This window comes from Centruroides vittatus, unplaced genomic scaffold (genome assembly GCF_030686945.1).
Source record: "Centruroides vittatus isolate TY-2023 unplaced genomic scaffold, ASM3068694v2 contig_921, whole genome shotgun sequence".
Classification (NCBI taxonomy): Eukaryota; Metazoa; Arthropoda; class Arachnida; order Scorpiones; family Buthidae; genus Centruroides; species Centruroides vittatus.
The window spans coordinates 75,857-101,938 of NW_027122608.1; the positions used below are offsets into that span (position 1 = coordinate 75,857).

At 35.0% G+C, this 26,082-nt stretch overlaps 1 long non-coding RNA gene across 1 annotated transcript; it reads left to right on the plus strand.

Moving 5' to 3' along the window:
- Window positions 1-10,204: 10,204 nt before the first annotated feature.
- LOC136984510 (uncharacterized) lies at window positions 10,205-25,020 on the plus strand. The gene is made up of 3 exons (XR_010882199.1): window positions 10,205-10,316; window positions 10,398-10,542; window positions 24,797-25,020. It is a non-coding gene; the product is annotated as an uncharacterized lncRNA (long non-coding RNA).
- The last annotated feature ends 1,062 nt before the right edge of the window (window positions 25,021-26,082 follow it).

The following is a 26,082-nucleotide window of genomic DNA, read 5'->3' on the forward strand; positions in this document are numbered from 1 at the left end:
CACAGTAAATCATTTCATTTATTACATGTGTATAAACAGCACAATAAATAGTAAAGAACAGTGTTTAAAGAAATTGTAGTCTCATCAAATACAAAATAATAAATTTAAATACACTAGATAATTACTTTTTTTAAAAATGCACTTAATAGTGAACGGAGGCACTATTTGTCAATTACTTCTCGGTACCTTTTCTAACTAACTGAACAGAAACTTTACATTGACAGAAAGATTCTGTGTAATAAGACCAACTGAAATAACGTATGGGCGGTTTATTATGGATCAGTGATTAACAAGTGTAAAAAGTTTTTCTATCCTCCATAACTCAACTTAAAATTTTAACTGAAATTTTTTCTCACTGTATCGAGATAGCTAGATTTCGGAATATATCTTGTGTAATAGTTATGTCTCTGTATACACACACACATATATGAAAACGTGTAAGTATTAGAAGTTATTATTTTAAGTATAATACTGGAAAAATACTCACATGCAGCATAGGTGACTTCGAATTACTAAAATGAATTTCACTGTAGTGTGTTGTAACATTCTAACAAATTGATTTTTTTATCACAACCGACGTACTTTTTACAGAAATAACATTAATGTTTTCTTTTAATTAATCGAAAAATATTCAAATTATATTGTACAATTTTAATTAAATTTTATTTCAAGACTTTTATAAAAAATAAAAAAGCTATTGTTTTGTTTGTTTGAACAACAAATTATTGGGTTAAATAATCAGCCGTTTTTATATATAATGTTAATCATATTTCCTAATAATAATAAAAATACATATATACACAGTTTTGCATTTTTATTAGTCATGTTTTTCCCGTTGGTAGGGGATAAAGAATCTGCCTAATGCCGATTGCTTTTCTCTCTTCAGGATTTTCAGAAGTGATTAATAGCATTGCAATTGCAGAGATCTCCAAGCCTATTAACCTCAACCTGATTTGTATGCCTTTTAAGACCGTTGATCTGACATCCCCACTTCTTCGAAAAATCTTTAATTAATAGTAAATATCGACATTAATCCTCTTTTTCAGAAGAAAACATATCTCGCCGAGTTTCTTGGCCCTCTTCTGTCGTTAGATCCGTTTCAGGTTCCGATATGAGCTCTTCAATGTTCTTTATTTCTCAGATGTGATTTTTGTTACTCCTTTAGCTGCTTGAGTCTTCTTGATTATACTGTATCTTTCTTAGATAAGATTGAACTGTAGATTTGTTTAAGCTATACTGTCCAGCAACATCAGACATCTTCTGCCCACTCTCTACCTTTGCTATTATACTCTCACCTTTCGAAAATAAAAACCGACTCAAAACTTAACGAGTGCCCGCCTGACAGTCTCGCGAATACTATAAAAAAATTGTTTCTGTCAGAAAAATAAAAGGCTGGTATTACAAAGGAGTATTTCAAAGTTGAAAAAATACTATCTGATCAGTATATATCGGATTGACCGTCGATGTCAATGTCTCCCGCGCTCCGAAAAGTTTCGAATTGTTACCTGAAGACAAGGGAAAATCAATTGGTATTTGTTATTTCCGTTGCTTCTTTTCTTGTTTCTTCAGTGAGGTGTTCGTTAGCTGAACATGTGTTCGTTGTCTGATCACAAAAATCTTTTGCGAAAGTATTCGTTATCTGATTTGTTCGTTAACCGTTCACCCACTGTATTTTTAATTCTATAACGTACAAATATGGTAAAAATTTGCTACCCCGGCATTGTGAACATGTCACAATAAATAATTGCTTGTAAATATTTAAATATCATCTAAAAGGTAAAAATATGAATTAAAATAAGAGAAAAAGAAACTAAAGGAATAAAAAAAAATATTAAGTAAATATAATAAATTTCTTACTAATTTAAAACTTTCCAGAGTTTTAAAAATTTCTTATGAACACTGAGTCAGACGCAACAGCGCCCGCTTCTGGTGTCTGGCGCCTGGGGAACACTCGTTAGCCAGTTTCAAAAATCAATTTTGTAAAAATCATAGTTTCTTTCGTGGTGTTGTGATGTTAGGTGCTTGTGGGAATGTGTTTTTGAAGTCATAATCAATAAAACTACTCAAAATATATCGTTTTTATTTATTTATAACGAAAACAAAAAAGTATTACGTTCTAAAATTTTTTCAGGAAAAGTTATCAACTTTAGAAGCGTTTTTTAGAAACTGTAAACAAGTCTGCTGCTATCTAAGCTCTGATTCGCTTTCTTGTATGTGTCTTTTAACTATCTCAACCAATAAATGCTTTGTCACAAACTCCGGGCCAAAAATATTTCAGTATTTCCAAAAATACACCCCCTAAAATTCTACAGCAACTAGAGGTAAAAAAACAGATTATTGGCAGATGACATCGATAGTAAACTTCTATTACACTGTAATTGGTTAATTTCTTTGCCTGTTATTAGATCTACGGATCATCCACCTGTAAAAATAATTGCTGGAAAAATTCCTGCGAAATGCCGCGTCCCTTCAGATTACCACTTTGAATTATGTAAACAATTGCTATAAAATCTCTTGTTTTAATTGTTTTTTTACTTCTAATTTGCTAATGAAAACTTGTTTAACAGTATATAAACGAATAAACATGTTTTCAAAACAATTTAGCAATAAATATTCCTGGGAAACTCTATCTTTCAACTTTTCAATACTAAGCCTATGGGAGACCTTCTTGCCGTTAACTGGCTTTAAAAAAAACCTTGTTTATGCGCCTTCTACGCTCCCATTGGTCATTTCTATAATAACTAACTCGATATCAAGCAATGAGCGTTCTTTCACTACCCTAACTCAGCTCCCACCTCCTCAGTTAGTTAATATGAAAAACTAAAACATGGCAAATAAAATTATTTAAAATTATTGTAATATGTAAAACATGTTTAATGATTTAATACATATTTTTAGATAAAATTAAATAAATAATACTCCAAATGAAAAGGATAAAAATACAAAATTTTAAGAAAATACCTTTTTGTTTAAATTTAGAAATTAAATCAATATTATGCTGTATAAGTTATACATTTATTCTGCTAATATGTTTTCTAAGCTTGATTTTTAGTTGAGTAGATCTTCAAAACCCGTATGCTGAGGAAAGATTAAACAAATTAGGAAAGAAATTAAATACACCAACTGCAAAAAAACAATTACAGTAGGCGAAAGATCTAGCCATTAATAAATCTAATACTATTATATTAGAAAGTATCCTTAATATTATAAAATTCAGTTTATATTATAATAGTCCGAGTTAGGTTGAACAAAAATTAATTAATAGTATAGTAAGAATATTGAATATTAATTTAAGAATACATATAGATACTAAAATTAGCGTATGAGCAGTTTTAACAAAAGAAGATATGTTAATTTAAAAATTATGTTAAAGCAATTAAAGTATACTTTAAAAGCACTAGTTTTAGTATTGTTTGAGCTAATAAATAAAAACAAATAGTTATTTTAAAAATGAATAAACTCAATGGAATTAAAGCAGATAGCACTTGAACTGGTAAGTACATTCAACTTTACAAGGGTCATACTAATGATGTTAAAAATCGTGAAGACAGGCCAAAAAGTTGCTTCCAGTAAACAAGTTCAATAAGAGTAATTTTCAAATTATCATAGAATATAATATTAGCGTACTCAAGCTTAACATTACAGTTAAGACACAAAAAGTTAGAAGCTTACAGACCATTATTCCATATTAAATATTATCATTTTTACGATTTAAAAAAGTATATAAAATATAAAGTAAATATGTTCGATATCTCCGAAAATACTATAAATAAACCAGAAACGAGTTATTTAACGTTCCCGGCAACATTTAAAATTTTGGTAGCCCCATCTGTTACAATATTTTCAATACAATATAATCTGTTACAATATAACACAATATTTTCGATTTTTACGCTATTACATAGTAAATGTAATAGATACATTTTCGGAAAAGTTATAAGTCAAGGCCCTTTTGAAGCCCTTAGGGCCTATGCCCGAGATATCTCGGGTTAAGTTCTGCGCATTTGACACGCAGCCCAAGATATCTCGGGTTATACAGAGTATCATAATATGACTTTTGTATTACAGTAATTTTATTGAAATTTGAATGGAAAGTTTTTGCATATTTTTATTAATTAGAAACTTCGTATAAATTTTCAAAACAGTCTTACCACTAAATGAAAATCAATTTTTCAGCAAATTTCTTCCAATTCGTTGTTAAATTAACACTTTATAGAAGTTTCAGCACCATTGTAAAGCTATTGATGAAAGTAATTGATGTAAAATTAGGAAGGAACATTTAATACACTTTCTTTTATATGAAAACGCAGCATGAGATTTATCCTCAATGTAACGACACTCGATAAAATTGTTTATTTAGGGTTCAAACCAATAGGGTAAGTAATTTTGAAGTTGCTATTACACGTGAAAGCTATATTGAGGTTTAATGTTTATATATGAAAGAACAAAGTTTCATTGTTACAATTAGAGAATAGTAATTGAAAATTTCTTTCTTTTCATGACAAATATAGTTGCATTTACATGCTGAAACTAGAAACAATATTCAAAGTTAATAATCAATTTCATAGTAATTAACAAGCTTAATTAAAAAATAAACTATTTAATTTTTTTTACTTTTATTAGGTCATTCTGCTGAGAGAAGAATGTATATCGTATTGTCTTATGTTGTTATCACATTTATTTGTGAAGAAACAATAATGAGTAAGTATCTATACAGGGTGAGTTTTTTATTTTGAGATAATGAAATAATTTAATTGGATCTCATTATTTTGGAAAAAGATTTAAACAAAAGTTGTAGGGTTCCAAAGGGGCAATCAATTGGTGACTTTGACCATCAAGGTCATTTGAAGGTAACGTCTGTTTATTTCATTGAGAATACATATTTCCAAAATAATGAGATCCGAATAAGTTATTTTATTTTCTGAAGATAAAAAACTAACCCTGTATAAATAAGTTATCATTTTTTTAAATTTAACTTTAATTAAATATAAAAATAAATATTGATATTAGTTAATTCGCTTCATTAAATTTAGTTTATTTTTATTTGGCTGCAATTTTCAAAAATTGTACACCTATATATTCTCACTTCTGTCTTTCTGTGTTTATCTCAAGAACCGAATTAAATAGATAAAAGACAAGAACAAGTATAGGGAACTCTTAGGGACTGGCTGTCCAGAAAAACTTCCGATTAGAATCGAAGTCATGTTATTTTAATTCATAAATTTTTTCTGAGAGGTGTTAGATAGATGACCAGCATGACTCGGAAGTTAAAGGAAAAGTATGATGTAAAGATGCAAACCACTACTAATTTGAGATGGAGAGCATATATATTAAGTTAAAAAAGTAAATAATTTGATAAAAAATTTCAGTCTGAAATTGAGACGATGACACAATAAATAATTGCTCGTTGTTTTTTACTCTCCTGGCTGTTGTAACAACACTGGAAAGTAATTGTACTCGTGTCAAATTTGATCCTCTGGGTATTAGCAAATATAAATGTTTTAAGATCTTTTGAACCCAAAAAAGTCAAAAAAGAGGACAAATTTTGGTTTGCATGTTTTGATGTATATTTGGTTTAATCTCAGAATGGGATAACGATTAAAAAACGAAATTTATCACGGTAAGTTTCGTATATAAGAGTCATTGATCTACTAAATTTTACATAGGAAAACTCAAAGAACTTGGGAGTACAGGGATCAGAGTGAATTTATTTATATCTTAGTTTTCTACGTATATAATTCGTATGTTGAGTACAGATGATATCGTGGGTAAGTTCGTAATAATACATTGATAATTTCGTGAGAGGATACTTTAGCCGATGTATTGTAAATTAAATAATTTTTATTCTAGTAAATATGATGTTTTCCCTAACACACTTTATCTGCTAGCATACATAAATGTGGATGCGTACGTGCGTACACAAAATAACCTAAAATCTTTATGTGAATCGATAGCACATTTTCTTCGTGTTCCTATAATGATTAGCATTTGGTTTGTAGTTAGGTTTGTAATTTAGTTTGTAATTTGGTTTGTAATTAGTGTGTGCAACAATTTTAATCAAGTTTTTAAAAAAAACACTGTTTTTTAAAAAACTTAATTAAAATTGTTACACACACTATTTAGATGCTTTGTATGTTCGACAATTTCTTTTACTCGCCACCCTGGTGACTTTAAAAAGTATATGTATTATATTGACAATATTTTGATAGCAACTTAAGTAGTAATTTCGTGATAGGTTTATGATTAATTATTGAGTAGTCTTTGTGTTCGATGTTTGTTGTCTCTAAAATTTCACAGCAAAAGCCAAGAATGTTGTCCAAATAGTTAAAAAAAATTTAAACTCACAATACAGTAAAAAATGATTGTGTCGTGGTTAAATATATCAATTAACAAAACTCACTCAGAAAATAATATTACACCTATGTTGCTGAAACAATTTATTTAAACCTAACTAACGTTTTTGGCCTATTCGATAGGCCATCCTCAGGTTAAACGAAATAGTTGCCAACATACATACATACATTTACACAGATTTTGTTTTTTTTGCACTTTCATTGACTTTTTTGGTTTTAGGTCTGAAAACGTGGACATTCGCGAAAAACTCGAAGCGTCAAGTTTCACACAATTTCCATAATTGCCCTTGTTATGTATATTCGACCTGCCAGCAGTTTCAAATTTCATCTTACACTAATTATTTAATGAAGATTAATTTATAAAGTATCACGAAATTACGAATGTTTACCGTATTTATAAAATCTCTCATATGAGATAAATACATATTTTACTGTAGTTGTAACATGTCCATGGTATTAAAGTCAAAATAAACGACAGCAAAATCGTCAAATAACATATTTTTAGTGAACTATTCCTTATAAAATTAAAATCATTTTCTAACATTTTTGTCAGAGTATTTTTCAGTGAAGTTTATTTATTCATTACATATTACTAGGAGATATTCCGCTAAAACTGAACGAAAGAGGAATCGCCACACAGATTAAATGCGAGGAGAGTAGAAACAATGAAAACAACGAAACGGCCAGGATCAAAATGTTTTATTTGCCACCCCTTTGGTCTAAACAGCATCCTATTTCTATAACAATTGACAAATCCTCAACTGCTGAAATTGGAAAGAAAATGTTGAAAATTGTAAGTTGCTAATTAATTTATATATTTACCTTTTAACATTTATAATTTTTCTTTTTTTTTCTAGTGTTCTGTACATGACATCTGCGAAACTCATCTATACAAATTTAAGTATAAAACTCAGATACAAGAAAACCTTACAGTTAGGGTAGATCCGTTAGGGGTAAGTACATTTACTTCAGCTTACAGACATGTAATTGATACGAACGTGATTTTTAAAAGCATGTTGTATAATAACAAGTTTCATATATTATCTAATTATTAAAGTAACTTCTAACATAACTTTAAACAATTCTTGTAAACCTAAATTTAACATTCCTGCGCCGTATGAAGCTTCTAAAAATATACCTAAATGCACTGATTAGTTCAAACGGAGAATCCATGACCTTGTGACCATCGCATTTCCTTACTTCAGCACACGTGACTTTTACTTTTAAGGATTCTTGAAAGGACTAATATTCGAAAATAACCGCAGATCAAAAAAACTGCAAAAGAACACCAGATGAACTTCAATGGGTTTATCGTGATGTGTATTAATCAGATGGAGATACATTTTCGACGAGTCTTTTTGTCTGGTCCACGTCTTTCCTTTCCTTTTCTTCTGTGTCAGAAAGTCCCTGAGTTTGGTTCTTCATCTGTTTTCTGCTGAAATCCTGGGGCTGTTTTTTTTTTTAAATTTTATAGTGTCTCCCATTTTGAAATTATATTATTTTTTTCTTTTGCAATCACCTTCGAGTTTAAACATTGTAATTTTTCTGCACTCAACAGAAACTCCCTTTCATTCGTCAAGTTTTTAGATTTTTTTGTATTTCCATTGATCATGGGTTTGGGAAATCAGTTGACTGGCGTTTTCATTGTCACCTCATTTGGAAACACAGATTCGACCACTCCAGTTTGCTCACTGTGATCATGATTGACTGAGAGAACATGTGGCACCTATCCACTTCTATCCAAACAAAGAAGAGCATTGAATAGAAGAAGAGCTAATGAACACTTAGGGAGTTGCCATGGCCTCGACATAATGGATGCAAATGGAAACAACTACCACTATTTATTTAAATGAAGCAATTTACTTGTTATGCATATTTGTTTGCAACACTTACTTTTTATTTTTTATTTTTTGAGTAGGATTGGAGATTCACGTAATTTAAAATAAAAACATGTAATAATAAGCGAAGTAGTTAAGGTGTCGAATAACACTTTTGGTACGAAAAACGAATCCGGATGGATCAAAAAATCGCACCATTGTTTGTGGGTAGTCCATCTTGAAATATTGAGCCCTGTCTCTCACCACCCAGTCATCTGATTATGGGGATGTCGAGTCTACGTTGGTCCTAATCATTTACATTTTATTCCATATGAAGTATTTAAAATCACTTTTAATCCGTATCGGTTGATTTTCTCACAGCAACTCCGGTTAGATGACTCAAGACTTTATTGTAGCATATTTTTACACAGATTGTACATCATATGTATTGCTACTTGCGACTTTATAGCTCCCTTTCAGTGATGTCTTATTTTATTCTATAATTTTAAGAGTAACATCTACATGGATATCGATTAGTGTTTAATTTTTCTTGAAACATATCTATCTAACTTAACACAATTTTCTTAAAATTGATAGGATTTAAAATATTCAATAAGTGTAACCTGCACAAGGAATTGTTGAAGAAAACACTTCATTGTATATATTTTACCTTGATTAGTTTCCTGTCTGTCATATTACAAAAGGATAGTATTTTCAATTGACTAACGTTTAATTATTTATACGATGTATACTTAAAATCTTGGCTGTACATCATGCTATTGTGCATCAACTTGACTTTTCTAATTACAAAGCAGATACATATTTGAACAAGATTGTTTTTTATTCAACATGTGCCCATCCAGAATCCATACATTTCTGTAGCAATCACACGACCAGTCAAACATTTTCAGAAATCCATTGCAAGTTTGATACTAATAATGATAATCTTTATACCCTAAAGCCACTGTGTTTTCTCTTCGAGGCCAACTGTATCTTCGGTAACAGAGCAAAATCAGCCAGAGCCAAATCGACTAAGTTAGACAGATGCTCATCAAATGCAATCTTTTTCTTAATGTAGTATGGTTGCTGTATGTTCAATTTCTGTGTGTAACGTCCTTTTAATCCAAATTATTCATTCTTGGTAGACGATCTTACAGCATTTTGGTTAGAAAATTACGGTTTTATTTTAAAAATTTGAACTCAAATGCATTTCGGGTTGGCTTATGCTTCCAATTCCTCTTCGGTGATATCATATAATAGTACATATTAAAATTAGATTTCTGTATTGTTATCTTCCATAGGTATATAACAATTTAATTTTTCAGTAATTATGTTTATTTCCGTTAAAGTGGACGGGTATTAGTTTATTCAAACAGAGCAAAAACATACCGACAAAAGGTGTTATCCAATATTAATCCAATTTATATGTAATTTCTGTGTAAGTGGATAACACCTAACACTATACAGTATATCCTATAAAGTGATTCAGATCTTTCTTCCCTACGTGGAGTATAACTTTGGCAATCCAGGTTATAATGGTAATAATTTCAATTTTGTTCAATTAATGGTAGGTCTAATATGCAATGCGATCAAAGTCTGCATAGAAAAAAAATAGACAGAGATTGACATTGTTGTATGTTTACAGAAACTTCCTAATATCAATTTCAAAATTAACCTTATTACAGAATTTATTAAATATTTCGTAGGACACAACTGTATACGAATTCGATGAAGATGACAATATTTTACTTCGAGATACCTCACTTGTGGTGAAATATTTCCAACTTTTACAAGAAATTTATGCTTTTAAGTTAGTCGAATTAATATATTATGTAAAATTAATGTCAATATCAGATAATATATAATGTTTACAAAATTGCTTATTCACAGAGTTGAAACAGTGGATTCCCTACAAGGGGTATGTGATTCTATATGGTATTGATAAAATACTAATTAAGTATACTTGATATTAAATATCTATTTAATGTTTATAAATTAGGCTCCGATTGATCTTCCTTGTCGAAACAAACAGGTTTGGGGTTATTATTTATCTCCAGCAATTACGGAAGTTTCAGCCATATTCGTCATCAAGGCAGCACAGCCACTCGATAAATCTGTTGCTCTCCTAAAACCTTTCCAGGTTTTAGTGAGTATTTCTTGCATTTTTATAAAAGAAAAGCTTTTGTATGTTGTTTTCATTAATCAATTTTAATTATTTTCATTTTAGCTCTGGATTTTCATTAGTGCAACCATTCCGTTACTAGTATTATTATCATTTATCATTTTTAAAATGGAAGCAAGAATAAGTCAGAAGAAACCATTGCATTTCTCAACAATATTTTCGACGATATTACGTTGTTTGTTACGTCAAGGTACGTATCACCCGTATAACATAACTCCGCCACATAGTGTATGAGATACCTTTACTGAAAATGAAATGAATTCCAAGAGTTTAAAATACTGCGTAACAGAAATTTAAATGTATTTTTGATTACTCTCCACCAATTAACATTTAGTTACGTTGCTGTGTTTCTCACTATTATAATTAATTCGTGTTTTTCAGACAACAATATTATTTATAAATTGTAGACGTTACATATCACCAAACACAATAATGCAAATTTCAAAAGTCAGTTAACATGGCTTTACATACAATTGATAATTGTAATATTATTCATATTATACTGTTATTCATACAACTGAAAAGAGAATTTCAGCTTAATTAAAGCGCTGAAAGTACATAAAGTAAACTATTAATTTTTTTTATCTTCTATGTCCTTGCAGTTTTACGTTTTTGTGTATATACTGTCTACCTGGATATTGTTTATTAATAAAACTTATTATACTGGTGTAGTATATAATTAGCTTTATGTAAATGATAATTCAGAGTTTATACAAGATAGAGTGATGCCTAGCATAGCATTATCTTCCTTATTGGAAATCAACTGTCTGATATACTTCGATGATATACTTTTGATGGCAGGTTCTACGCTCTTGAAGCAATGCTGAATTCGATTGTAGAATATTGCCTGAATAATCGACTAATAATTAATTCAGGCAAAATAAAAATTTTGATTTTTCGTAGAGGAGAAAACCTACGAAAATCAACTCAAATTTCAAGTCTACATTACCCCACTTGGCTTATTTATATAACCTCGAATATATAATAACTGAGATTAAAGTTAAGATTTTAAACCTTATTAAGTCATTTATCGAAATAAAAATATGCTTTCTGGATAATTATTTCAGGCTATTTTATGCGTTTGTATTGCGAGGTGTATTGTTTACATTCTCAATCTGGGAGGTCTAGTAGTAAAAAAATGGATAAAAATACAGCCCTGTTTCATTAAACACATTTATCATCTAAATCTCTCAGTTCCTGGACCGCTGATTAGACATGAGATAGGTAGACCACCTCTCTCACTAACTCTCGTATTAAACTTACTTCGATTCTGGACAAAATTAATTGAAATTCACCTAAGGTCTGTCCCAAAACGTTAGGTAAAATGATTTTTCATGAAAAACTTTTAAAATACTAAACTTTCGATTGACAACAATAAGACAAATGAAATCACAATGCGTCATACTATATGTCATTAAAATGATAAATTTAAAAATTTAATAGTTATTAACTCGGCGTGAGTGAGGTCGGGTATGTCATAATAATAATAATAATTATAACTCTCCCGTGATCACCACCTGGTCGTGGTGGGAGAGCCCAGTAATTTTACTGATCCATAGGGCAATGCAGGCTGGAGCACAAGCTCCTGGTAGGGACACCCATGCCAGTAAGGTCTATGGGGAGAAATGAAGCTAAGAGTGACCACACACCCACATTCTGTGGAGATTTATATCTGGTACTACCATGATATATATGTGATACCGGCTCGGACGTCGCCCGGGTTAACAAGTTCCGCGTTCGTGGGTTAGGCAGAGGCTCACGTTCGAAAAATAGGCCACAGTCTCCCTTGGTTACCGGTGGCGAAAACAGCACCGGCCCAAGCATGGCTACTGCAATGCCCTCAACAGATGTGAGGAACCAACCCAGCCTTGGTGTTTCTGTGGCAATGCATCCACAGACCACAAAGGCTGGAAAACCACGCCAACGGATGAAATGGACAGTAGAAATGAACGAGTTTATCATCCGTACTTGCTACACCATCACAAAACTCGAAACAAACATGACAGCATACAGACAACAACTACACCATAGATTCACACAACAGTATCCTCATCTCACTGTCACCGAACAAAGGGTTGTTGATCAAAAAAGAACAATTATACACAACAACCTTATTCACAAAAAACACTTGAACTTTATCAAACAACAGGTTGCTGATCAAATACATCAACAGACAGAAACATCTAACATTAATGAAGATCACGTAACCTGTCAGGATAATCCAGCAACAAGCATTGATAATAACACACATACAACAATTACCACTAATGATACTACAGACACTTCCTCATCCATCACTGATAACATAGACATGGATTTAGTTAATACGCTCTCACTTATATTTCAGGAAACACTCACTAAATATACAGGCACAGATCCCACACAACGACCACGAATACCAAAAATCAACACGTCAAAGGAAGTAGGAAAAACACTAAATTATGTAAACACTCAATTAATACCACACTACATTCATCCAATTTCTACACTCGCAGACATTCATACATTAGTTTATGCTGGAGCAGTCACAGTAGTGACACACCATGGACTGAAAGTACAATCACAGACAAATACACAGAAAACACAATTCCATCACAAGCCTGCCTGGCAGAGAAGAATAGAAACACAAATAAATGACATTAGACAGCAATTAGGCAGGCTGACACAATACACTAAAAACAACATAACACCCAAATTAAGGAAACAGCTCAAAAACATTTTCAAGAAAATAAAAACACACACAAAACACGAACATCACAACACACGCATTACAGAATACATTGATAGACTAAAACAAAAACTTGCTGCCAAAGCACGTAGACTCAAACGATACAAAACATGTACACTACGAAAACAACAAAATAAATTATTTACAAACAATGAAAAACTCTTTTACAGACAAATTAATAACAAAGCAAACACTGATACACAGCACAGTGGCACACCAACAGAAGAAGAACTCACAACATATTGGTCTTCTCTTTGGTCCAGTGCTGTCACACACAATGCTGATGCAGGCTGGATCGAGGAGGAGAACAGAAACTTGCACAACATACCAACTATGCCCTGTGCTGAAATAAGCATACATGATTTCCAATACACTGTTAACAGAACACACAACTGGAAGACACCTGGTGTAGACAACATTCACAATTTCTGGTACAAAAAGTTTACATCACTGCACCAGGAACTAGCTAAACATCTAACACACATCATCATCAATCCACAAAACATGCCAAATTTTCTTACTCAGGGCATCACCTACATGAAACCCAAAAACAACAATACCACAGACCCCACACAATACAGACCAATTACCTGTCTTCCAACACTCTACAAACTATTGACATCCTGCATCGCAAACAAAATATACAGAGATATTGAAGAACACGACATTCTAACGAAACAACAAAAAGGTTGTCGTAGAAATCACAGGGGATGCAAAGAACAGTTACTCATAGATTCAGTCATTCTACGGCAAGCACACAAACAACACAGAAACATACACATGGCATATATAGACTACAGAAAAGCATTCGACAGTGTTCCACACAGTTGGCTGCTACATATTCTACACATGTACAAAATACATCCATCACTCATTGCATTCTTTCAAAACACTATGCAGCACTGGAGAACAACACTACATTTCAGGGTTAATAACACTTCCATACAAACAAGACAAATTTTTATTATGCGAAGAATTTTTCAAGGAGATTCCTTGAGTCCTTTCTGGTTCTGCCTAGCCCTGAATCCATTATCAAACATGTTAAACAACACGCAATATGATTACAATATTAGACATGAAAAAACAACACAGTATACACTGTCACATCTCATGTACATGGATGACATGAAACTTTATGCATCCACACAAAAACAACTTCATCAACTCCTACAAATCACACATTCATACACCAAGGACATACAAATGGAATTTGGCCTAGACAAATGCAAAACACTTCACATAGAAAAAGGAATCCTGAAGAAAGAAGATTTTGCACTTGGAAATGGAGACATTATAGAATCCATGGAAGAGGGCGAGTTCTACAAGTATTTAGGATTCCAACAGGCCAAACTAACAGAACATGCACAAATAAAGCAAAGATTAATTAAAGAATACCAAAGTAGGTTAAATGCTATTCTCAGAACACAGTTAAATGCAAAACACACAGTTAAAGCAATAAACACATATGTCATCCCAGTACTCACATATTCTTTTGGAGTTATACATTGGACTCACACAGATCTTGAGCAACTCCAAAGGAAAACAAGAACAACACTTACTAAGCATAAACAACATCATCCTAAATCCGCCACAGAAAGATTAACCCTTCCACGTAAAGATGGCGGACGTGGCCTGATTGACATAGTTAACCTTCACTACAAACAAATACAGTCACTGCGAGAGTTTTTCTACAAGAAACAAGAAACATCACAATTACATAAAGCAGTAACTCTAACAGACTCAAATAACACACTATTAAGCTTACACTCACATCATATGGACACAACACAACATATAAAAAGCATAGACACCATTAAGCAATCGTGGGCTCGAAAGGCACTCCATGGCAGGCATCCTTATGATCTGGCCCAGGATTTTGTTGACAAAACTGCGTCAAACAGCTGGTTAGCTCGGGGATGCCTCTTTGGGGAGACGGAAGGATTCATGATTGTCATACAGGATCAGGTCATAAATACTAAAAACTACAGAAAACACATACTCAAAGATACAACACTCACGAATGACACGTGCAGAAAATGTCACATCATGCCAGAAACTATACAACACATCACTTCTGGTTGCAAGCTCTTGGCACAGACAGATTATTTACACAGACATAATCAAGTAGCAAATATGATACACCAAGAGCTTGCAAAGAAACACAAATTAGCAGACATCCACGAACCATACTACAAATACATTTCACAGACAGTATTGGAAAACAACACGCACAAAATGTACTACGACAGAGCCATAATTACAGATAAAACAATTTACCACAACAGACCAGACATCACACTCATTGACAAACACAATAAAATCACATACATTATAGACATATTTATTCCAAACACTCACAATATACAAAACGCATGCACTGAAAAAATTAGCAAGTACACAGAACTCGCCCAGGAAATAAGGCATCTGTGGAGGATGGATAGGGTGCTTATTGTACCTGTTGTTCTCTCCTCTACAGGTGTCATACCACACATACTACACAAAAGCCTGGGCACATTGCAATTGAATAGAAACACATACATCACACTGCAGAAGGCCACTATATTGAATACATGTCATATTGTGAGAAAATTCCTGAATACAGACACACACACTGATACACTTCTTTAATTTCTGTTTTGGTTACTATGCCTTGACTTTGGTCCGGCATAGTACACAGCCACCGGTGTTAACCGAGTATATCTCACTTAACTTAACATAATACAGTAGAGCGTCGTTAATTGGAACGTCGGTAATTGAAATGGCCAGAAATTGGAACGATTTTCAGTCGGACTGTGTCGTGCTGAATCGAACGTTTTTGATACTAGATTTACTTCTAAAGTATAATTTTCATGTTTTTTTATATTCTTCAATATATTTATTTTGTTTGTACAAAATGCAGAAATAATTTTTAACCATACGATAGCCTCGATGATTATTATAAAAATTTTCGTTAGGCTTAAAATCGACGAAAATTCAACACGAAGCGACGCAACGGGAAAAATTCAACACGAAGCGAACGCAACGGGGAAAAATTTGAACATCGGACAGGTTAATATATTTTTTCGTACAAAGTCGGAAATTGGAACAAATGACTAATTGGAACAACCCCAGTCCCCAATTGACGCCAATTTTCGACGCTCTACTCTAATAATAATTGGAAAAGAGGGGCTCTAGGTTTCACTCAGAGGTACGACCTGGAGGTAAGAAAGGTGGTGAAAGAAGGATGGGAGAGTGGTGAAGAGAAGTGGATGAAGATAAGGTCAGGGTACAGGTGAGAGCTCAGGGCGCCTGCATCGCATTTATCACAATAACAAAAATACAAAATATATCATGAATACAAAAGGAGTATAAGGATAAAAACAGAGATAAAATATAAAACTATGAACAAGATGGCGCGACAAGCATAAACAAGATACACAGCGAGCACAATATACATAGGAGGAACCGACAGTAATTAGGATTACAATAGTAAAGGACGGCAAGATTTGCCGAACGCGAAAACACATGGGAGGTAGTACAAACATAAGGGTTAAATTATGTTACAGCAGTAAGATACAGAAGAATACCTCTTAAGAGCATGAAAACAACAGGAGGTACCTGACACAGCATGAGTGTAAACACAACCAAGGGTTATGCAAAGAGGCATGGGGAACACATACAGCACGAGGCAGACACACTACCAAAAAAAAAAAACAGATCATTCATGCAGTGTCACGCCTACCATCGGTGTTGGGCAGATGCCTCGATGGGTTTAGTGCTTCTGTTGCCAACAAGAAGTCGCTAAGATTATGGTAGATGTCTTTGTTTTCAATGAGAACCTTGAGAGGGCAAGGCCAGTTGTAACCAGCATGGAGAACACTTCCAAGGAGATTGTTTCTTTTGCTGTCAAATAGGCAACAGTCAAAAAGAAGATGTTTACTGTCTTGGACAGATGAATTGTCACAAGTGCACACATCATCATCACGAATGCGGAAGCGTTTCAGATATGCATGAAAATTGCCATGGCCAGTGAGGAGCTGGGTCATGGCAAAGGATGGTGAAAAGTGTTTCCATTCCAGACGGCGAGTGATGCTGGGAATAAAATCAAAAGTCAGTCTACCAGTATTGCTGCTATTCCATTCCTCTTGCCACTGTTGAATGGCAATTTGATAGTTCCAGTACTTGATCTTGGAGAAAGGAATTTTATTGTAGCAGGAGGGGAGTGAGGAGATGGCTGCAGATTTTGCAAGGTGGTCAGCGGCTTCGTTACCAATGACACCTGAGTGCCCACGCACCCACTTAAAATGTATGTTATGTCCGTGAGTATTGTGCGTGAGGTAACGATGAATACGAAGAACATTATCTCCCCTTTTTCCTAGGCCAGTAATGGAGCAAATTGCAGTCATGCAGTCCGAATAGATTGTGATGGATTTAGAATGTGGGAACCAGTCGGCAAAAACATGATCCATTGCCTTAGTGATGGCAAGGATCTCTGCTTGAGGAACAGAACAATGTGGGCCAAGTTTGAAGGCAGAGCGGTGAGTCTTCCCTGTCTGGTGGTCGTAGAGAACAAAAGCAGCACCCACCTTGTCATTGTTTTTAGATCCATCAGTGAAAATGGATATATCGTTGGTATCATTATGGTCAGATAATTCGTTGATGGTTGAAGGATAATCCTGGAGAATGTTTGAGGCAGTGCTCTTTAGTTCTGTTCCATAGAAGAAAATGTCTTCCTTGAGGTTATTAGGTAGTTCTGAGAGGATGTCACTGTTACCAATATTGTTGATAGGGCAATCATCAAGAAAGAGGTTATTGGCCTTCCAGTTTCTCAACATCATTCTGGCCTTAATGTGAATAGGGATCAGGCCAGCAATAACCAATAGAGCAGAGGTCGGAGCTGTCCGATACGCTCTGCATATTCTAAGAGCAGCAACTCTCTGGGCCTTCAGAAGTTTTCTTTGGATATACATCTTTGACGTGGCATCAGCCCAGACAGGGGCTGCATATAATAGAATTGGCTCGATGGCCCCAAGGTAGATATGTTTGGCCGCTTTAAAGCCGATGCCCCAGGTATTTTTAGCAATGCTGGTGAGGGCGTTTGATGCTTTTGTGGCCCTAGCAACCATCATATCAATGTGGCTGGTCCACTGCAGCCGTTGCTCTAGTCTGACTCCAAGGTAGGTGAATTCTCTGACCCGAGAGATACGGATACCATCAATTTCTATACGTGGACTCCTCTGAAGCGGGGTGGCTTTTGAGAAAATTATGTAGGAGCATTTCGAATAGTTAATAGGTAATTTAACTTTGGCACTCCAGTTCGAGATCTTGGTGAGGAGGCTATTACAGAGAATAGGTAGATTATCACTGTTTTTGTCCGATACGAGGATGACCGTATCATCTGCGTAACCTTGTAAAAGGTGGTTGTTGTTATTATTGGTGCTGTTGATACTAGTGAGCAAATCATTATGTACAATGGTCCAGAGGCCAGGCCCCGCTATAGAGCCCTGCGGGCAACCCATGGTAACGTGGTGGGTGTAGTTGACGTTATTAATATAAAGGCCAGCTTTTCTATCACTGATAAAGCTTTTTATGAGACCATATAAGTTCCTTGGGCAGCGATGGATTTGGAGTTGATACAGAATAGCAGGCCACCACAGGTTATCAAAAGCCCCACGAAAGTCAATTGAGGCAAGGAGTGTGTGTTTACCCTCCGCTTTGGCTTGTTTAATATAATCGATGATTTTTGTTAGAGCAGTTGATGTAGACCTTCCGGGCGTAAAGCCATGCTGGTGTGGGCTAAGGAGATCGTTCTTCCTAAGGAAGGAAAGGATTCTAGTAATAACAAGTCTGTCGAGAACCTTGCCAATAACCGGAAGCAGGCAGATAGGCCTATAATCCTTCGCATATTTCGGTGTCTCGTTAGAGCGTTTCCTAATAAACTTGACCGATGCAACTTTCCAGTCTTTTGGGAAGTATCCCAAAGAGAGGCAACGGTTGAACAAAGTAATAAATGTTGTTGGAATAGTTATGAATGCCTCTTTAATCATCTTGCCTGTGATTTGATCTAGGCCAGGGGCCTTCCTGTTGTTGATCAGTTTTATTGCATGATTGACATCATTATACGTGAAGGGGCGATCATCGTCTTGGTTAGTGGGTTGAGCGGTCCTGTTACGTAATTCACTCTGGGCTTCTGTATCACTGCCAGGGTCGTCAAAAGGAAAGTGATAGTTAAAGAGTTCATTGAGAGTATTATTCAGGTTGGTTGTGTATGAATCATCGCTAGACTTCACAGGTGCAGGAATGTCTACCTTTTCTCTCTTTTTGAAAGCAACGTAGTATGGTTCGCACCAAGGATCATTGAACCTACTACAGAAACTCCTCCATGCTTGGTGCCTTTTCTTGTTAATAAGTGTCTTATAATCATTGAAGCTGGCAATATACTCAGCCTTTTGGGTGATCCTGACCTGCTCATCATTTTGGCGCTGGTAACGTTTGCGAAGCCAGCGGACTTTCTTGCGGTGATTTGACAAATCATTGTCCCACCAAGGGGCTCTTGTCTTTGATCTCATTTTTCTCTTGCTCACCCGTTGATAGCTGTGTAGTAAGAGGTTTGTAAGGTTCTTGATGCAGGTGTCAATTTCAGTTTCATCCATATTAATAATCGGGGTGTTGAAATACCAGTTGTCCCGGATAATTTGTCGGAAAGTTGGCCAGTGGGTATGGTGGTAAAAGGTGGTGTTATGAGAATTTTCTTCTTCAATTTGAATTTCAGTCTTAATATATCGATGGTCACTGGCGCTCGGCTCAGTCATTGTTGAGCAAGAAGTTATCCTAGGTGCCATGTGGACGTTGGCCAGTGAGACATCAATCCAGCTCTCACCTCTAGAAGAGTGGTAAGTAGCAAGGGGGCTGGTATTGCATGAAGTAAGAAATAAAGCTGCTATGAATTCTTGCATTCTATAGCCCCTAACATCCTCTATGGGACTGTGCCATAAGAAGGATTTTGCATTTGTGTCACCACAAATAAGCCATGGCCTGTCAGCAATGATCTGACTGATCTGGTCCAGGTCAGAAATCATTGGTTCAATGTCTTCAAAGGGCGAGCAATAAACAGATGAGATGAAGATGTTTTCACAGTTAATATTGATGGAACAGGTCGTGACATAATAGGTGGACAAGTGCGGCATGTATTGCACTGTGAGGTGGGTGTTCCTGACATGGATGGCAGTCTTGGTGTTAGTTTTTGAGCCCCTGGGAGGAAAAGTCTTCCAGCCACTATAGTTTGTAAGCTCTCCTTTGAAGAGATAGGGTTCTTGGGCAACAATAATATCAGAGTCCCAGTCCTCAGCTGTCTTGATGATTAAGGACGAAGGGGCCTTACCCCTTTGAAGGTTGATCTGTAAGATGGATAAGGTTTTCTTTTTACAGTTATTACTGGTACTAGTAATAGCCATAGTCGGAGTAGGAGAGGTGTTGATCGAGTCTTGTACATGAGGTATCCTTGTGTTTATCGTTATATGATCATAGTCCATAATTGGTCTGTCGTATTGTTTGAGTCTTCATTCTTAATGTAACAGGGCACTGAGGGCTGAAAGCATTGTGGTCTGTGGCATATCGGTCAAAAGAAGGTATGTGTTTGTTGGCAGTTTTACAATTGGTGCAGCAGGGGGTATGTTCAAGCCTTTGGCATTCTCCAAACCTATGCCCTTTTGCACAGTGACTACATTTCTGCCTGTTTGGGCAATTAGTAGAGATGTGGTTGTACCCACAACACTGGTAACACCTCACCAGTGGGATGTAATCATTAACAAAAATGTTGGCCCATTGCACAGCGATATGTTTAGTACGGATCAGTATATCCCTAAGTTTCGGTGTTGTAGAGAGGACAATGTGTCGGCAATTTTCTCTATTGTTGTTCCTATATAATATTGTGCTTACTCTGGTATTTTCCACAAATTCTTCCTTAGTGATATTCTGAAAAACTTGGTTTTGGTCATAAATGATTGGAATGATTTCTGCTTCATCTACTGAGATGGGCACATTGTTTAAGATGATTCTTGGCCTTCTTCCTTCAGAGATTCTGCTTATAACTTTGCTTGATATTTCTGGAAGGTTTTCAATAGCATTGGCAAGGATTTCCGCCTCTCTGTGGCTGTCTGTTCTAAAACAAATTCCGTTTCCATTTACTTTCCTAACAGATTTGACTTTTATTTTGAGCTCTTGCGGTTTTACTTTTTGCTTAATTTCATTCTCAATATGTTGCATATTAGTGCTACTGCCCTGGTCTTCGGTATTGGGATATAAGATCAAGGCATAACTTCCTCCAGTGCCCTCATTATTTACTTTGTTTCTGAGAGATTTATTGATGGTCTTAGTGGTCAAACTGGGCTGAGTGTTCAGTTTCGTGACTTCAGCGTAAGTAGTTGCAGGAGCAGATGTAGTAGGTGGTGAAGAACATTGGGGTCGGCTTGATCTGACTTTTTTCAGAATACCGTGGAACTGTCCAAGACATGAAAATAAGTGTGTGATCCTGTCTCTGACTTCCTTACGCTCATCAGTTTTCAGATTTGTACATTTTTCTGGGAGAAGATCCATAATTCTCATATAGTGTTGATTGGCTTCATTAAGTATTGTGTTTTCGAGGGAATTCACCAACACACGGAAATCAGATACACTATTAGCGGTAGGTATCTCATCGTGGTCTTCAAAGGGTGACGTTGAGGAGGAAGACTTCTTACTCGCCATGCTGCCAGATGATGAATGAAGGCTGAAGAACTCAGTTGAAATAAGTCCGTTGAGATAGAGCTTAGTCTCAAGTGCTTGTGGAAGTGTCGCAGGTTGAAAACAAAACTAGTTGTGTAGTGTATGAACCAACCAGTGAAGAGTGGAGAGTATAGTTTAAGAGTAAAGTGGGCCAAACGACCAGATAACTCTGTTCCAGCAGACTTTGTCTAACAGGAACAGAGGAGAAAGATAAAACTGGTTGGCTTTAAAAAAAAACAGCAGCACTCACCCGAGTTGGGTTGACCAATGAAGATCTTGTTAAGTAAAACTTAGGAACACAGTGACCCAAGGTAGATAACACTAAAAGTACAAAGGTTCGATGGAGGGGGGTATGTCATACCCGAAAAGTTTTTCAACGCAGATTATTTAATGTTATTGTTGCCATGCAAATCCCGTCGTTACAGTAGCTGGAGGTAAGGGAGTGTGGGCAAGCAGCAGTGTTGAGTTTAGTGTCACGCCGGGTTCAGCGGGAGATACACAAGCGCAAAAGTGGCTGAAGTACGTCCCACCCGACCTCGTAGTCGGTGTTACATTTTTGAGTCGACAGTAAATTTATGAGTTATAGTTATTTATAGTATTCTTAGATTTATTTTTATATTTATCAAGATGTCTTATGAAGAAAATAAACGTCGGCTACAAGAATTATTAGAAAACTGTTCAAGTGCTTTACATTGGTATCCTATGTACCTAAATAAAATAAAGTTGTGCTGGTTACGTTAACTTTACACCATGATAAACATATAAACAAATCGACAGGTAATAAAAAAACCAGAAATGGTTACTTATTATAACACTACTAAAGCCAATGTCGACGTCGCAGATGAACTGAGTGCCACTTATGATGTTTCGTGCAACAGCAAACGTTGGCCTATGACGATTTTTTACAGTGTACTCAATATGGTTGCCATAAATGGTAACATAATCTACATAGGTGACGAAACATGCATGAAGCGCCCAGAGTTCATTCGTAATTTCGCTTTGGATCTGATAAATGATAGTCTTCGCATCAGACAACAAAACGTACATCTTTTAAGGGAAACTCGGAAGAGGATTGCTGATCAACTGGGAGAACCTTCTTTACCAATTCTCTTAAACATGGCTGGTAAATACATCAGGTGTGGTGACTGTACTAAAAAAGAAAAATAGGAAAACAGAACATTGCTGTTCGAAGTGTGAGAAGCCAATGTGTGTAGAGCACGAAATTTTTGTGTAAAGATTGTGCTGATTTGTAGGTGTAATGACGGTGCTGTGCTAATTGATCTCATAAGACATTTTAGTTTTTTTTCTATTTTTATAATTAGAAGATACTATAGTTATGTTAATTAATCAAAAAAATTGTAATTTTGTTAGAATTTTACACGAAGAAATGTTAACTACCACAACTTGTACTTTTTCAAAGAAAATATAGACACTTTGTTATTTCAATAACAAAACATGCTTTTCAACCTTGAGCATAGTATTTGATTCACTCATCTTGTTGAATAGATACTATTATTATTATCTCAAGTAAAAAAAATACTTAATATACACAATTATAGTATCAAAAATTCGGCATCAAAATTTCGGGTATCTCCTACCTGCCTCAAAGCTTGTGTAACAATTTCGCACCTCATCCACGCTGGGTTAAATTGCATAGAATAATAGAAATTTTGTTACATTTTGCTGTCTCAAAAGTTTAGGTAGGCCTAATAATAATATTTTATTTGTTTCTAAAAAAATTTTTTCATAAAATTCATAATGACATCAGTTATGACTCGACCTAGAGTAATATCACCCACAAATAAAAAATGTATTATTAGGCCGCGACTCCACTAGCCATAAAAGCGCCGTAAAACCCCTCACCGTAAAAGCTTTTAATCACGTGACCATGATATTTTACGCCTGAGCAGGTGGTAAAACACACGTAAAAGCGAGTTGAACACTGCTCAACTCGCTTTTACGTTGGTTTTACGACCTGCTCGGGCGTAAAAGTTTTTACGGTGAGGGGTTTTACGGCCCTTTTACGGCTAGTGGAGTCGCGGCCTTACACTGGTATCCAAACAAAATTTTTCAGTTTTAGAAAAGTCTAACTTAAATATTTTTTTAAAATACTGTGGAAAGAATAATAAGTAAAAATCATTATATTAAACTAACAAGGATGTGTAAAAAACCTGAACATCTTAAAGCAGGTTTAAAATGGGCGAAAAATCTACATGCAGTAGAAAGATGAATGGTTAAATACATTTTCCAGTTATAAAAAAGCAAAATTGAGATGGTCCTCACGGCGGGAATTACTACTGGCTAGATCTAAGAAAAGAAAATTGAGTGTTTTACAGCAAATAACATAGAGGCGGCTCTCAAATGGTGTGGGGAACATTTAGTTTTAATAGATTTTCTAGTTTAGCATCACTTTTTAGACGTCAGACTTTTCAACATTATCAAAACAATCTTAGAACAACATCTTCCTATAGCAAAAGTGATAGGTAGTACAAATTGGACATTTCAACAGGACAACGCTCTCATTCATTGTTCAAATATATCCAAAAAATGGCTTCAGAAACAAAATGTGAATACTATGAAATGGCCTGCAGGGAGTTCTGACCTCGTTATGATATATTTTTGGTTTCTCTTGTAAAAGCAATAATCCCCTCTCATCTCCCTTTCCTTTCCCTCCACCCTCTCCACACTTACCCCCTGTCTTTCCTCTCTTCCCTCACTCACTTCTTTCTCTTTATCCTATTACTTCCTTGGCTATACCTTTGAGTTCGGCCAATTACTTTAAATCTTATGTCTTATGTAAAAGCAATAAGCTGTATCAATAATTTGAATTTCAACAGTAGTAATAGACTTAATAATATAATAATATTATTAAATCTATTTAAATTCGGTACAGATTTTCTATTTATCTTACATTTAAAATACTTTTATTACTACAAAATATTATATTATATTCTATTAATGAAATGATTTACAGATGTGGATATTGATTCCGTTTCTTTGTACACCTCCCGAATCACTTTCGGAATTTGGATGATGATGGCTTTCGTTTTAACTTCTGCATATCTTGGAATACTTCCATCTTATATGATCTTTCCTGGAGAAGAGAAAATTCCTCAAACTTTTCAAGAATTACTAGCTGTTTCTACGAAAAACAATTATTACATGGGTGTCATAATTTTTTCCATGCAGTATATGTCACTCTGGGTAAGTTAAATATGGACAGATGACAATTTGTTACTGAGTACACATGGCAATTTTAATTAGGGAATTTCTACTTAAAGATGTCGGGATCCTCGCCATGCATTCAGTCTGGAATACTGGCATTTTAGATACACGGAAATAACATTTATTTAGAAAACTAACTGCAACTTATATTACTAGATAGCGTAGTACACATTGCATTCCTCAATGCATTCGTGGCCCACCAGTGCGAAGCAATTTCGTTTCTTGAACACTGGGAGTTCGGTCGTTCGTTTTCGCCTTGCCCAGACAGGCTGGCCACGTGGAGTTTTCCGGGTTTTCTCTACGTCTGTATCGTTTGATTGTGGGTCAGTTACCTTTAAAAGACCTCCTGAAAGACATTATTTTTTGCGTAACGACCATCATAAACACAACCAACTACTATTACACGACAATTACGTCACACTTTACCACTGGGTGATAAAGTCTAAAAGCTCATACCAAACTAGCTGATACGATAAGATATAATGCATTCGTAGTGTTCAATATGTTCTCCATTATAGGTGATAGCAGTTTCCATTGGAAGAACGTCATTTTAAATACAACTCTTCAAACATTATGGCCACTCTTATCACCTAAGCTCACCATGTCGTTTTTGTTAGTAGAGCAACCTAAAGAACCATGTGTTTTCAAAGGATCGTTGTAATTTGAGAAATTCAAATAACTGCGTTAATAAACGGTATCTGTTCTTTATCTCATTTGAGATGTTACCTTTTGCTGTTGAGAATGTCATTCTCCTAATACAGGCTGGTGCAACCAATAATGGTTAGGTTATACAATTTTGAACTATTATCTAAGTAACTGTCTTTCCCTTGTTCTAGAATGCCTGAAGTCTAAATTACACCTCGAGCTTTACAATGAGCTCCTGTCATCTCTAAGCAGAAATAAGTTCATTGGAAGTGCCGTGTATTTTTTATAGAGATATAAATCCTAATTGATCTTTTTGTAATTTACAATTGTAGGGTTTAATAATGAAGAAACAACCTAATGAACTTCTAGAAAATTTGAGGCAGTACGTTG